Here is a 14,230-nt window from a genome sequence, read left to right as displayed (position 1 = left end):
AAGGCCAAACCAAGGATTGTGGCCATTGTGATAAGGAGCAGTGGGGAGCCCTTCAAAGGTTTTAAGGAAATAAATGTCACAACTATGTTTGCATTTTTAAAAAATCACTCTGCCTCTGTTGAGAATGAATTGAGAATTAAGAGTAGATCCTGGGTAAAGTTAGAAAGCTATTGCAGTATTTAACAAAAGAGACGTAGACAGGAAGGTAATGGTCACGATCTAGCATGGATTCTAGATATCTCTGGGTTTTAAGGAGAAATTCCTGAGATCTCTCCCCCCCCACCATCATCTCCATCTCCATATCTTTTCCTTTCTTGCCCAGCACACATCTCTTATAAGCTATCTTCCAAACTCACATTGACTCCCTTTCTTAATAGAATATAATCTCAACACTGATCATATATTTGGATAACTACTAGCTATACTTGTAATACAATCTTGCTGGTCAGTTACTGGAGGTGGATACCTCTCTCAAGTTGAACCCTTAAAGATTATCTTTCTTAAATATTTGGACTTCTGATTCAGAGGCATGAAGTCTTGAAGTTTGCTGAAATTGAAGTTTTGGGACTTTATAGTCAATATTTTTTTTTATGATACTCTGATTGTTTTCTCAAAAGAAGCTTTACAAAATATATAAAGATAAATGAACTGTATTTTTGAAATATTGAAAATGGGATTTCTTTCTCATGACAATAGTACTTCAGTTGTCACACTAAAGATTTACTGTTATTTCTATTTTGTGAAGAAAATAAAAATTGCTCATGTGGGCATCTGGTTGTTCAAATGTGTTTAATATCATTGTTGGTCACTGAGTTGACCTATCTCTCTATGTTTTGTTGTTTTCTTCCATTTTGGTTGATTTTATTTTGGACTGTGATATTAAAATACTGCATAATATATAAAAGCATCCAGTGACACATTAATTTCAACATTTGAAAGAGTTTTATATTGATAAAGTAGAAATCAATATTACTGAAAATAAAATTTGGAATATTTTGAGTGTCACAATATAATTTTAAGGTATGATTATCATTCTTCATAAAATAATTGATGCCCAGGCATCCTATAAATCTTTTGTGTACATCATTATCTTTGTAACATTGGCCTTAAATGTACCCCCCCAAAACTGAAATGATTTCAGACATTTTATATTCCAGTTCAATATTTATATCCTTAAGCCTTTTGAATTTCAAAATTATTTGTTTTCTCATAGTATGTTTATACCCATAAACATTATAGTAAAGTTAGCGATTTTATTGTTATGTACGTTGTAATTACCAAGACCATATGGTACAATAATCTTCGTAAAATTAACCATGGTAAAAATATCAATGATAAAATTAACTAAAGGGAAGATAAAGAAAGGTAATAGGAAACATCCTTTTGTGATCTGAAATTCTAAGTGTCCTAATAGTCACAATGGGGTTGTCTGTGTGTATTTGTGTGTGTGTGTGTGTGCGTGTAAAATAGTCAAGATAATTCATTTTCAATTTTGAAGCTTCTGCTAAGCTCAGTTAATTGTATTTTGTCATAATAGGGCAGTGATTTCCTTTTTTTGGTCGCAGCAGCATCTCTTTTGGACAAAATCTTATTTGAATCAGTATTAAAATGGATAAAGGTGGCTTTACTTTGGCTTGACCAGGATGGGTGTCCCTAAGCCTGTTCTCTTGATGCTTATCTCATTGAAACTTTGTGTAACCCGTAGGTTTCTGAAGATCTTTCTGGAAGAAACCATTTTATAGACAACAATATGGCAGGAAAAAGCTTCTACAATGGAAATATTAGACTTAACTGTATAACTTATTAATCAGTCGTGAACAAGTCATAATCTGAAACAATATTTTCATTTGTAAAATGGAGATGATGATAACTAATTCAATAAAATGAATGTCAGAATGGTGATTGGCAAGCAGTTGGTGCTCAGCAACTCACTTGCCCACAAATTTGTCTCCAGATTCTTGTAATCATACATCACAAACTGGCTTCTGCAGGAAGCACACTCTTAATACGTAGATTAGCATGCAGCGCATCTATGATGGAGTGCAAATGGGATCAATTCCTTTGGAAAGGATAAGAAGGAAGTGGATAGAGCAAAGGGAAAAGTTGAGTTTCTATGAGGTTCCAACAAAGACATTACCTAACCCTAGGAGGAGCTCGGGAACAAAACGGCTCAGCAAACGTCCCATATCGAGCCAAAAAGGCTGGGCGTCTTATACCCATGCCACTCGTCCAACGACACAGGACACTCCAGGTAGGGTGTGACCACCTCCCTGGGACTTTTAAATCCTTCTTCTGCTGTCTGCCCTGGCAATTCAGATATTTAAATTTCATATAACATGAGCCATTGTTTTTCAAGTGCTTCTAGGAACCAGCCTAGTATCAAGTTTGAACCATCTCCTAGGGTCTTTGCCAGAGTATTAAAACTTCTATCTTGGAAGAATGCTCCAACATTAACAAACAAACAAACAAAAAACTCTCCATTATCCAATACTGCTTCCTAGTCCCCTATAATAACCACCCTCAGAGTCCATATGCCTTCTGTGCATACACCTTCTAGCTGCTGTCAATTCATGCTGGCTAAGTCTTACTGCTCCTTGGGGATATAGTCCCTTTCTTCTAGTAACAGACCCAATATGCTCCTGGCTGGATTATTCAGTGGTTTAAGACTAGGTAGAGACTTACTATCCTGTAGGAAAAGTGGGGGCAGCTCCTGGATAGAGGGTTGTATGGAAGGACAGAAACACATTATCTTTAAAAAACAGTAGGGTACTCACTCTTAATAGGACATGGTGGACCACTTCAGATGACTCATACACTTCAGGTGAATCTGGGAATTCAAGGTCCTAAGGTCACAGAATCCATATGTCCCCATCTCAAATGTTAAAAGTTTCATTCTTTTTCAATCAGGGTCCTGAGCTTGTGCCTTGGTTGGTAATAAAACATCCTTTGGCACTTGTCTATCTGATAATTAAGTGTCAGTACTTGTCTTAGGCTTTCTCTAAACTTCCAATGCATTAGAGCTTATGTTCATGGTACAGAGGAGACCCTATGGCTTTCACTCATGGCTTTCAGCCTTTCCCTTGCTGTCTCTTCTGTTTTTTATTTTTTATTTTTCCTCTGGATCATTCATGAAGTCTCCAAACAGCCATCCAGGTCTGCTTTCCTTGCTATTTCTCCCCAAATTCTCCAATGGCTGAAACACTTCATCAAGGAGCGCATGTGCTCCCACAGATATAATAATATCCCAATTCATGACCAGTGAGAGTCTGAGCAACTGGACCAGCACGGTACCCAGGGACAGAACGTGCTCCCCCTACCACTCCTGATGGAGTCCTCACTGCCAGCCAAGCGATGAGGGATGCATCTACAACACCCCATCTTCCTGCCTGCGGTCTAGACTCCTAGCACCGACGTTCCCTGCCTTTATTCTCTGAGGCAGAGTTAATCATGCAGCACATTTACCAGGTCGTGACTTTTCTTTTTTTTTTTTTTTTCTTAAACTTAAAGACAACATTTTTAGTCTTCTTTTCAAGGCAATCGAATTTGAAAACGACTCGAGGCGAAGAGCAGGAAAAACATGAAACCTTCCAGCAGACCGAGCCGGACAGACAGGAGGGAGGCTGAGCAGGTCGGGGCCTGCACGTCAGATCTGCTCCATCTTGGAAAGGAGGTCGTCACAGATGCTGGTCAGTTCGTTCCTCGTTTTCTTTCGTCTTTTGTTCAACGTTCTCCTCCGGTGAGTGGATGCCCCTGTGCTCTTCCTCGGGCTCACGTGGAAAGTCAAGGCCTTCCGGAGGCCTGGCTCCGGGCCTGGACCACCTGCTCTCGGCCAGTTCGAGTTTCTCTTTTGCGCGGGCCTCTCAAGCCCCTCACACCGACCCCGACCCGCCTCCAGCGCCTCCCGCAGTGCCTCGGCCGGCTCTTGAGACGCAGGGTCTCCTTTTGCATCGCGTCCACGTCGTTCGGGCCGCCTTGCAGCTCGTCCTCGATGGCCCGGGCCCAGGACACGCGGAGGAGACCCGACCCGGCGCCTCCCGCCCGCCCGCCGGGAGCTCCCGGGGAACCGGCGCCGCCGCGTCGCCTCGGGCGGCCTCCTGCGGGCTGAGGGGCGCGTCCGCCCGCGCGGCGTCCCGAGAGCGGGTCCATCCTCCGCTGCAGGGCCGTTTCCTAAACCCGGACGTCCCAGGCCGCGCGTACCGCCCCCGCAGCCTCACGCCGGAAGTTCCCTCAGCCCCGGAGGCGCCGGCCCCGACCGCCCGGGCCGCAGGAGGCGTAGCGCCGGGTGCCCGCCGAGAGGGTCTCCGCGGAAGGGGAGGCGCCGCCGCTCCGGGGTAAGTCGCACGCGGCCTGCCCGCCGCCCCGCAAGCGTCAGCGTTCGGTCAGCCTCCTCCTCGGGCCGCTCTCCGCTCGGGTTGGTTCTCTCGGCTGCGCGGCGTCGGGGAAGGGAAACCCTGGTCTGGGGGGGGTGGGCGCCCATCCCAGCCCTGGCTGTGCCTTCGAGGACCTGGGGCCGGGGCCTCAGCCTCCCGAGGGCCGCGCCAGGGGGAGCTGTTGTCGGGACCAGAAGCGTCCTGGGCCGGCCGGGGGGGTCCTCGCGGCTCCTCAGAGCCGGAACCAGGCTTGGTTCCCAGGCCGCGCTCCCGGCAGGGTGGGTCTTTTCTAGAAGGAATTAGAATTGACGTAGTCCTCCAAGGCTTGCTCAAGTCGGCCAGACTTTGGCCTGGAGACGCCACTTGGTTTTCAGGTCGTCCAGGGGTCTGGGGAGAACTTGAGCCACCCAGGCCGGTCAGAGGCGGGTCTCATGTCCCCTGGCGGGGAGTGGGGGGGGGGGGGGCGTTGGCATTGGCCAGTGCCCAATTCTGGAGAATTCCATAGGGGGGCGTCATGCCCCCTGGGGGGGGGGGGGGGGGGGGGGGGCGTTGGCATTGGCCAGTGCTCATTTCTGGAGAATTCCATTACTCGTTTTGGTGCCCACCTGTAGAAGGAAGGGGAAGGAAGCGGTTTGGGCAGGGCGAGAAGTTGAGCTATGATATAAGCCTGAGAACAGCTTCAGCTGGCTCCGCGGGCAGGGCTGGAGCGAAACTGGCTCAGCACAGTTGTCTAGAATGAGCTTGAAATGTCCAAGTCTTTAAACCCCATCGCAGTGAGCCGTTAGGTGTGAGTTGCCGCTGAGAGGTGAGCATGCCTGTGGTGTTTATCTGCAGCTAAAACAATCTCTTCAGGCAGCTGATAGATGCAGCCTGTTGCTGTGACAAGTTCTTCCCTGAAGGGGTACCTGATAGGCACATAACTGCCTGCCGCGTCGTGGTTCAGGGATAACTAAACTCGTCCATGGACAGTATACAGACCCAAATTCTGACATTTCTTATGAGACTATAACAGGCAAATGAGGTTATGCTTGGTAACAACCACTCCCCAAATCAAAACTTTAAAACAGCAAAGTTTTAGTTTTCACTAATGTAACTTAAGCATCATGGGTCACAGGGGATCTTTACTTAATATATTTACTTAGGATGGTGGCTAACAGAACAACCACCATCTTGAATGTTGTTGACTACCAGAGGGAAAAGAGAGTTCTGGAGGTTCTCAAACCAGAAATCACATACTCTGGCCAGGAATCCTCAAATGTCACTTCTGTTCGCCAATATTAGTTAGAGAACAATCCCAGTATGTGTTCAGAAGAGAAGAACTAGCCGCCTAATGACTGCCACAGAAACCTCCCTCATCAGATCTTTAAGTATGCCTCTCACCTCATTACTTCTAACTTCATTAAAGGCTGCTTCCAAACTCCAGTTATCTTGGTATTTGCTGAATTTTTCATTCTCTCTCATTCCAATATGTATTTGCTTGTGCTCTTCCTCTGCTTTTGCCAAGAAATGGTTTTTGAATCGGTAAAAGAAAAGATTATATTTTCATAAACCAGACTTCTTTCTTTTCATTGGTGCTCTCGTTTTAACTTTGGGATGAGTAATCATGTGTCAGGATATGATCTCAGTCAGAAAAACTATGTATCTTCTTTCATCCTAAAGCACCATTTTTCCTCTAGAGTATCCACATTTCTTACATCCTATATGGCCTATCTCAGCTTGGGTTTGTGGTTTTTTTATTTTTAATCCCTAGAGCACCCTTTAATTACTCCACCTTTTAGCTTGAAGCAATTATTTTGTATTCATTAATTAGGGAATTATTAAATACTAAGCAAATAGGAGAAGTCTTAGAATGTTTAATGTGTTTTAATTTACTCTTGTTTTATTTGAGGTTTTAAAGATGAGATTTATCTTATAATTACCTTTTCTGCTAGTTCAGTGAGAAATAGAGAAGATCATCTGTTGCACAGAGAAAACATTATTAGAAGAAGCCAAGATTTTCTAAGTCCTCCAGGCTTAATTAATCCTGCTTGATAATATCACCTAACTTCAATTGCCTCATCTGTAAAATAAGAAGGTTTCACTAGAAAATCTCTAAGGAATAGCTCACAATTAAAATGAAGTGATTCAGGAACCAATTCTCTGAGGCCAGAAATTCCTATACAGAACAATAATTCACTTTCTAAATAATGTCATTGTTGGCTTCCAATCCACTAAAGACTTAAAAAAATTCACTGTTCTGTTCCCTGGTGTGTAAAGTTTGTGGGGATAGGAGACACATGTGATATTTGAGTTACAGATTACAAAAATAAGCAATATACTCCAATACTTGGGAATAAATAATCTTTTAAATTACCATAGAGTAAAGACTTACAAGAATGATCCAGATCCTGACATTAGATACTCTTCTGGGATGAGGGGCATGGGAAACTGAGTCTCAAATAGATACAGCCGCTAGGATAAATTGCAGTGGTTATGGACAGCAAGTCCACTCTGACATCTACAACTGACACCACCACAAATGAACAGTCAGAGTAGCATTTTCAACACCTTGATTATCGTGGCTTCTCTACATATAGTTTTAGTAGATAGACTTGTTACTCAATAAATGTCTGTTATTCACTGAAGAAATAATAGGGATATCTGATCAGATAGCACTGCTAAGAATGGGTGTTGAATTTTAATACAGATTTCTTGTGTTTGTGTTGAGAGTATCAAATAATTTTTCTCCTTATTTTTACTGATGTGGGGAATTACCTTGATTCCCTATGGTAACGAAACTTAATTACTGGAATAAATGCAGTTTGTGTTTTATGATATATATTGCTTGTGTGTCCCTGAATTCAGCATGCTGATGTTTTATTAAAGAGTATGTCATCTGTAGTCATAAAAAAGATTAGCCTATAAGTTTCCACATCGTAGCGTCCTTGTCATATTTTGGTATCAACGTTATGTTGCATCATAAAATGATTTCAGTCTGTTCCACTTTTCTCAAAGAGTTTATGTAAGATTGGATTTCTTTCTTTTTTAAATGTTTAGAAATACTTATTCCTGACAGCATTCGGGACAGGAGTGATTTTGTTTTGGGAAGAGTAGTCAAGATTTACTATTGTTAATAGATTTTCAGACTAGATATTCTGTTAGTTCCTGTGTCAATTTTAAGTTCTTTTATATAGGAATTTGTATTTTTATTTAAACTTCAACTTATTGCCATGAAATTATTAAACAATATTCTTATTGCATTTCTTATGTGTAGGATCTGTATTGATGTATCATTTTGCATTCTGGATATTGATATTGTTTTTCTTTTACTTAGTCTTGCCAGGGTACAGCCAAATTATTAGATTTTTCAATGAACAAATTTTGAGTTTGTTGATTGTCTGTTTGTATGTTTTCAGGTCTGGGATTTGGGCAGTTGATCTTTACTTTTTATTAGGGTAACTTCCTTTGTCCTCTTGCTGTTGTGTTCTTTAAAAAAATTATTAGTATATATAATAAGCAGTACCCTCATTGTCTGCCTATCTGCTTTGTGTCTATTTTGTTCCTAAGGATGCCATATATCATTAATCATCTCCACAGTGCTCTGCAGACCAAGCCTACTTGGCTGCCACTCTGGCCTCTCCTGGACTTCTGGTTAACTACTTCCACCTGACCTCTGTTGCTTCCTGGTACCATCATCCTCGTTTTTATCAATGAACCCAGCTCGGTGACTACCCCTCCCACCGTTAGCTCTGGCCTGCAGGGCAAGGCTACCACTGCAATTCTCAGGGACTCTAGGGCTTCTCTCACCGGCACCTTCTGGATGAGTCTTCTGGGTTTCCCCACCGTGCTGGGGGCAGGGGGAGGTCATTTGATGTCATCACATAACATACACTTGAAAATGCTGAATTTTCTCAGCCATTAATCCCTTCCTGAACCATCTGCTATAGAAATTCGGGGATTTCAACTTCACTCACCTTGGGCTATCACTTTCCCAGGCCTCAAGGGATGATTTTAACAGATAGTTTCTACTAAGCCCTGGAATCCTCGTCAGTGTATTAAGTGAGATATCCTAAGGGAGTGTGGATTCCTCGTCAGTGTATTTAGTGAGATATCCTAAGGGAGTGTGGAATCCTTGTCAGTGTATTAAGTGAGATATCCTAGAGGAGTGTCCCCAAGTCAGTGAGCCCTCCCTTCTCCATCCTGATGTCTTGGCCCTTGTCAAACATTGAAAGGGACCCCAAAGGCTCTGCTGCTGGAGGGTATCAGCTTACAGCACCCTCGCTGTTGAATGACTAGTTCTTTCTTGAAGGGCTGTCCAAGCTGCATAGTTCCATGAGTGAGCCTCGGTTTCTCCAGTGTTATGAAGTGAGCTATTGCCTAGTCTTCAGGCAGTTTGGCAGGAAAAACACGATAACTGAAGTGTAGAAAGATAGGTAATGTGTAATCACATAACAGTTGACCCTTGAACAACGTGGTAAGAAATAGGCGCGCCCACTCTCTGTGCAGTGGACAATCCCAGTACAATTTATAGTCGGCCCTCTGTGTATGTGCTTCCTTCCTATCGGTTCTGCATCCACAGATGCAACTAACTGCAGATCATGTAGTGCTATAGTATTGAAAAAAATCTGCCTGTAAGTGGACCTGCGCCATTTAAACTGGTACTGTTCAGGGGTCAACTGTAATTGGAATCGGGATGGGGACTGAGGAGTTTGATGCCAAACAGCCAAGGTACCCAAGTGGATAGTTGAGGAGGATGGGGATGTTAAGGGCTGGTGTTTCCTGATGACCTGGCAGGAAGTAAACACCAGCACCTGGTAAGTAGGTAACCAGGGCAGATCTGGGCTTCCCAGGAGGCCTGAGGTAGGAGCAGGACTTCAGCCACGGGGGCAGCTCCACAGGTACATTGAAACTGGTGGACAGGTCAGTACGCAGGGTACAAAGTAGCCCTCATCTCTAGAACTGTGAAATGTCTGCAGAAAGGAGGGAAAAGCCCAACATAGTGATATGAAGTGGTGCACACTTTGAGGGTGAAGGGGAATAAGAAATCCAGTCCTGAAAACTGTAGTAAATGGTAGCATCTGTTTCTTTTACTCCCTTTACCTAAGTTAACTCCTTTTTGAGAGAATTTGCTCCCAGCCAAGGCCAAACATGCTTGTACCACTTCTCAAAAGAGAACATTATCTGCATGAGACATATCCAAGTGAGTTCTTTCCTCCTTTCTCTTTCCCCCTTCTTCCTTCCTTCCTTTCTCCCTTCCTTCCTTCCTTTGTTTTTTCTTTTTTTCTTCCTTTTTCCTTCCCATAGGTTCCTGGTGCATCAGTTTCCATTGCTACTGAAATATTTTCATTAAAAAAATCAGTTTTTAAAAGATTAAAAAATTAATTTTTATATAGGTAGAAGAGAAAGAGGGGGAAAAAAGAGAGAGAGCTAATAATTTTGCCTGCCTTTTTTGACAGAGAGTTTTTGGACAGTGAATTGACAGAGACTGGTTTTCTCTAGGGTTCAAAAAGGCAATGTTTTTTTTTCCTTCACTGAAAGTGGTTAGAATTATCATTTACAATCTGAAGAAAGTAAAATGACTTCTTCATGTCTGACAGTTTGTCTTCCTTGCTTTTCCTCCTAATGTTCTTTCTGCCAGTATTCTCTTTTCAGCTTTTCTTAACATCCTGTACTCATGCAGTCTCTCTGAAAGATATCTCGAAGCTTTTCAGCATCATCCTTTTACAGATGAGGAAAGCTAGAGGCCATAAAAAGGCTTTCCCATAGCTATGGAGCTGGTGGAAACAAAATCTGCTTACTACCAGCTTAACCCACAGCTTGGGTCATCTCTGTCATGTTTTTATACTATTTTATGTTCTGATCTACTTATTTCCTCCAGCTGGTAATTAGAGCCAAGACTCTCAGATCCATGTAAATTTAGTCTTACTTTTTCTGAATCTATCTTTCTTTCATTATTACATATTTTTTTCTTTTCTTTCTTTCCCCTTCCCTCTTTCTTAATCCATTGCCATTTCATTTTATTTCACTTGCTCTTTTTTCACCCCTCTTCTTTTTCCTCTCTCCTATCTTCCTTTTATCCTTTCTCCTAATTTGTTGCCTTTCTGATCACAGCAACATGCTGCATCTATACACAGAGCCATTTCCTTGATGAGCTCAGGGCAATGAACATGCATTACCTTATTACTAATCCCTCCTATCATTTCTGTAAGGCCCATTCATTACCTCTCATTTACAAATGGGAACAAGAGACAGATGCAGGAAGATTAATCGAGCTACTTAGGGATAAACAATGAACCAGTGCCAGAGCCATAAACAAAACCCTGCTCTCATCTACTTCCCCTATATCAACTCTGGTCATGTTTCTCCTTTTCTTTCTAAATATTGCCTCATTAAGTAGTGTTAACTCATCCCTGAAGTACTTTGAGGCAGACTGCCATGATCGGCTGTGTTCTGCAACACTGGGACAAGCATGCGGCTTTAGTTCTGTCTCTGATATTGTTTGTGGGAACTTGGTCTTGTCTCGCAGTGTTTGGGTACCATTTTCCCCATGTGTATAATGGGAAATAAGGGATTTTACTAGGACTGTGTTTCCCACATTTGATACATCAGATGGTTTTATCAGTGCAGGAGTTGATTTTAGGTGGTGCTGAGATAGAGCATTAAATAAATCATGATGGTATCATCATCATTCATTTCTTTTAAATTCTCCTGATGACTTCAAGGAGAAAGGTTTATTATGTTATACTATTATAGCACTTGCTAATTACATATTTAAGAAAGAGAGGTTCAGCACTTCTGGTAGCCACAGTGTCTTGCTATAATTTAAAAGAAATCATTTATTTTTATAATTATCTTGTATTAATGGTGAGTAAAACAAATTATTTCATTTAAGATGGTGAAACAAAGCTTTTTAAAATATTTTTTACTGAGGTGTGATTGACATACAACATTATATTACTATCAAGTGTACATCATGATGCTTTGACATTTGTATACATTGTGAAATGATCCCCACAATAAGTCTAGCTAACACCCATCACCATGCATAGTTACAAACTTTTTTTCTGGTGATGGGAACTTTTAAGATCTACTCTCTTAACAACTTTCAGATATGCAGTACAGTATTGTTAAGTATAGTTGCCATGCAAAGCTCTTTTTAAATATAGATTTCTATAAATTTGCAAAACCACCAGTGAAAAGGAAACCAGAAAGCAAGTAATCATATGGGTGGTATATAGATATGGAAAAATATCTTGTAGGTAAAATTGATATGGCTGAATTTGGGGAAGGACAAAACTATGGAACACTGTTCCATTTCTACAACATTTATGTGAATTAAGAGTGGTAGCTTGGATTACTGTTCTCAGTCCTTTCATCCTTTGTGCTGCCTTGTGGCCTCATAGTGCCTCCACGTGCGATGTTTTCTCATTGATTCTGGGCTTATCCAAGTGACTTCCTTTTACTAATGGAATGCTCACCAGTGCTTGGCTTGGGATCCCTGCATGTTGGCCTTCCTACCATGAGAAGAACGTGAGGTACGTTTCTGATGTTCCCAGAGTGATGAAGCTCTGTGTTGCTGATGTGACCCTGAATCGAAGCCTGGACTTTAGCCTAGTAGGCCCAGCCCAGAAAAGACCAGCCCAGAGCAGCTGAACCACTAACACGTGGATTGGTCTAGGACATTTCCTCAGGTAAAAGGAGCTTCGGGGAAAAGAAGAAAACAAGCGAAAAGTAAAACAAACAAGAAAAATACGTTGCTGCTCTTTTTATCTCTGCCCTTTTCCCCAGGAGGCAGGCAGCTCCTGATGCTGTTGTCTATTTAGCAGGCTATAGGCCTAGCTAGAACATTCGTTTGCTTAACATGCCTCTGCAAGACACTGTCTTCTCACCACCGCCCTGATGCTTTCCTGTCAAACCCTGAATGACCCTCCTAGGTCCCTTAGCTTTCATTTCGAGAACTGTGGCCATTTATCTGGAAGTAACCATTTGCACTGGAGTCCTATGATCTCGCACCTTTCCAAAGGTAACAGGTTGGGGCGTTTTGTTGTCACGTAGGAGGTTGTTGCTGTTTGCCATACTTTGAAAATTTCCTTTGTGTTTCTATTGACTTTGGTTATAGTAAGAAAAATGGTTTTTAATTGTAGATGTTTAGGTACTTCAGGGGCACTTCACTGAGAGTTTTGTCTTGGATATTCTTGAAAGTTTATATTTTTATAATTTTTTTTTTTTTACATCCGATATTTCTTTGCAGTGGCTTAATGTTTGAAATTAGTTTGTGGCTTTTTTTTGGTAAATATTGAAATGTAGCAGTAATGTCTTTTGAATATTCCCAAGCCCATGAGTCCTTGAAAATATTTTTTATATATACAGTAACTTTATATGTAAATATGTAAGTGGTGCAAGTTTAAAGGATGTTGATGTTCTATATGTTTTTTCCCTGATATGTTGCCCAATTGTTGTTCGCAATTCTGAAGAATTCTAATAAAAGTGTAAATATATATTTAAAAAAATTAAAAGAAGCCCCAAGGGAGGCCAGTTGGGTGAGATATATGTCTAGTAGAAGTAATTGGAGCCCAGCTGGTCCCCAGCCAAGTTGGGAACATGGCACTAAACCCTGGGAACCTGGCAGCCTCCAAAGCCAACATGTTTCCCTCCCCAGTGTATCTCTGCTGACAGGATCTCATTCATTACAAACAGTGCATTAGATTCAAGAGGTCACCTCTTCATCCCTGTTCTCTGCCTTACAGGTTTTGTGACTGCAGTTGAGTTGCTTAAACATTTTAGGGCTTGGTATCTTAATATGAAAAGGTAGATAATTCCTGTCAAAAAATGTTGATTGAACGAGCCAAGAGCTTTAAAGCAATTAGCGATGTGCGTGACTCATAGTCAGCGCCCAATAAGCAATATTCGTAATAATGATTTATTTAACCTCATCTTCTACAGCCCTGAAATTGCACCCTAATTTCAAATCATATGAGTGGCTCTTCTAACACACTAGGCCAGGACATAAGTTTAGTATATTTATAATTACAATTTAGATTATTTTTGATATATTTTTCAATTTTCTTACACCTATTCATCTTACCAAATTCTCTTTTGATTTAAATTATTTTCACAAAGGTTCCTGAACTTTCTACATGTATGATCATATCAAATGCAAATGAAGATACATTTGTCCCTTCTTTTATATTTATATTACAAATTTTGTTTTCTTATCTCATGGTATTAGTTAGACCAAGACAATGTTGAATAAAGTGGTGATGGTACACGTTTTCTTTGTTTTTCACAGTAATCAAAGGCTTTAACATTTCACTGTTTAATCCTATTTACTGTTTAATTTTTTTTTTACCAGTATGTGGCTCCATGGCACATGACTTCATTTATATGTTACCTTTACTATGGCCCCTTCCCTGCCATCATAGTGCTGAGATTCCATATGGAGAAATATCTCAATATGTACTTCCTAGATCTATCTGAGCAATTTGTTTCCTGTAAGCTGTCTTCCTGACTTTTTAAAGAATAAAGGACAAGGCAATCTTAACATGACACATTAAGTAGCTTAACACTCTCTACTGTGCTTATTTTAAAGTGTTTTGTTGTAATTGGCATACATACCTGCAATCTGAACACTCTAGCTGGGGCTGCTGGGAAGCTAACTGGCTACTAAATTAGTTCACCAGGTTTCTGCTAAGGTGTGCCAATAATGAGGTCATTATAGTTAAATGGCAAATGCCAGTGAGAATTAAATCTTTTCTAGCCATTTTTTTTTTGCTTGAATAATCCACTAAGAATACTAGAGAAAGTAAAGAAATTTAGGGGCAAAAAGTCTCTGCCTTATTTTAAGAGTCACGTGTAATTGTATAGTCTTCCCAGAATAGATA

The 14,230-nt window shown here is 41.3% G+C and overlaps 1 long non-coding RNA gene across 1 annotated transcript in view; it reads left to right on the top strand.

The window, feature by feature from the left end:
* Positions 1-4,248: 4,248 nt before the first annotated feature.
* LOC129392837 (uncharacterized) overlaps positions 4,249-14,230 on the top strand; it is a 580,523-nt gene continuing 570,541 nt past the window's right edge. The window contains exon 1 of the long non-coding RNA XR_008619476.1: positions 4,249-4,331. This is a non-coding gene — a long non-coding RNA (uncharacterized lncRNA). The remainder of the gene's footprint in view (positions 4,332-14,230) is intronic.

This window comes from Physeter macrocephalus, chromosome 15 (assembly GCF_002837175.3).
Source record: "Physeter macrocephalus isolate SW-GA chromosome 15, ASM283717v5, whole genome shotgun sequence".
Taxonomy (NCBI): domain Eukaryota; kingdom Metazoa; phylum Chordata; class Mammalia; order Artiodactyla; family Physeteridae; genus Physeter; species Physeter macrocephalus.
The sequence above is the reverse complement of the archived record's forward strand: the minus strand, read 5'-3'. Positions and strand labels throughout refer to the sequence as shown.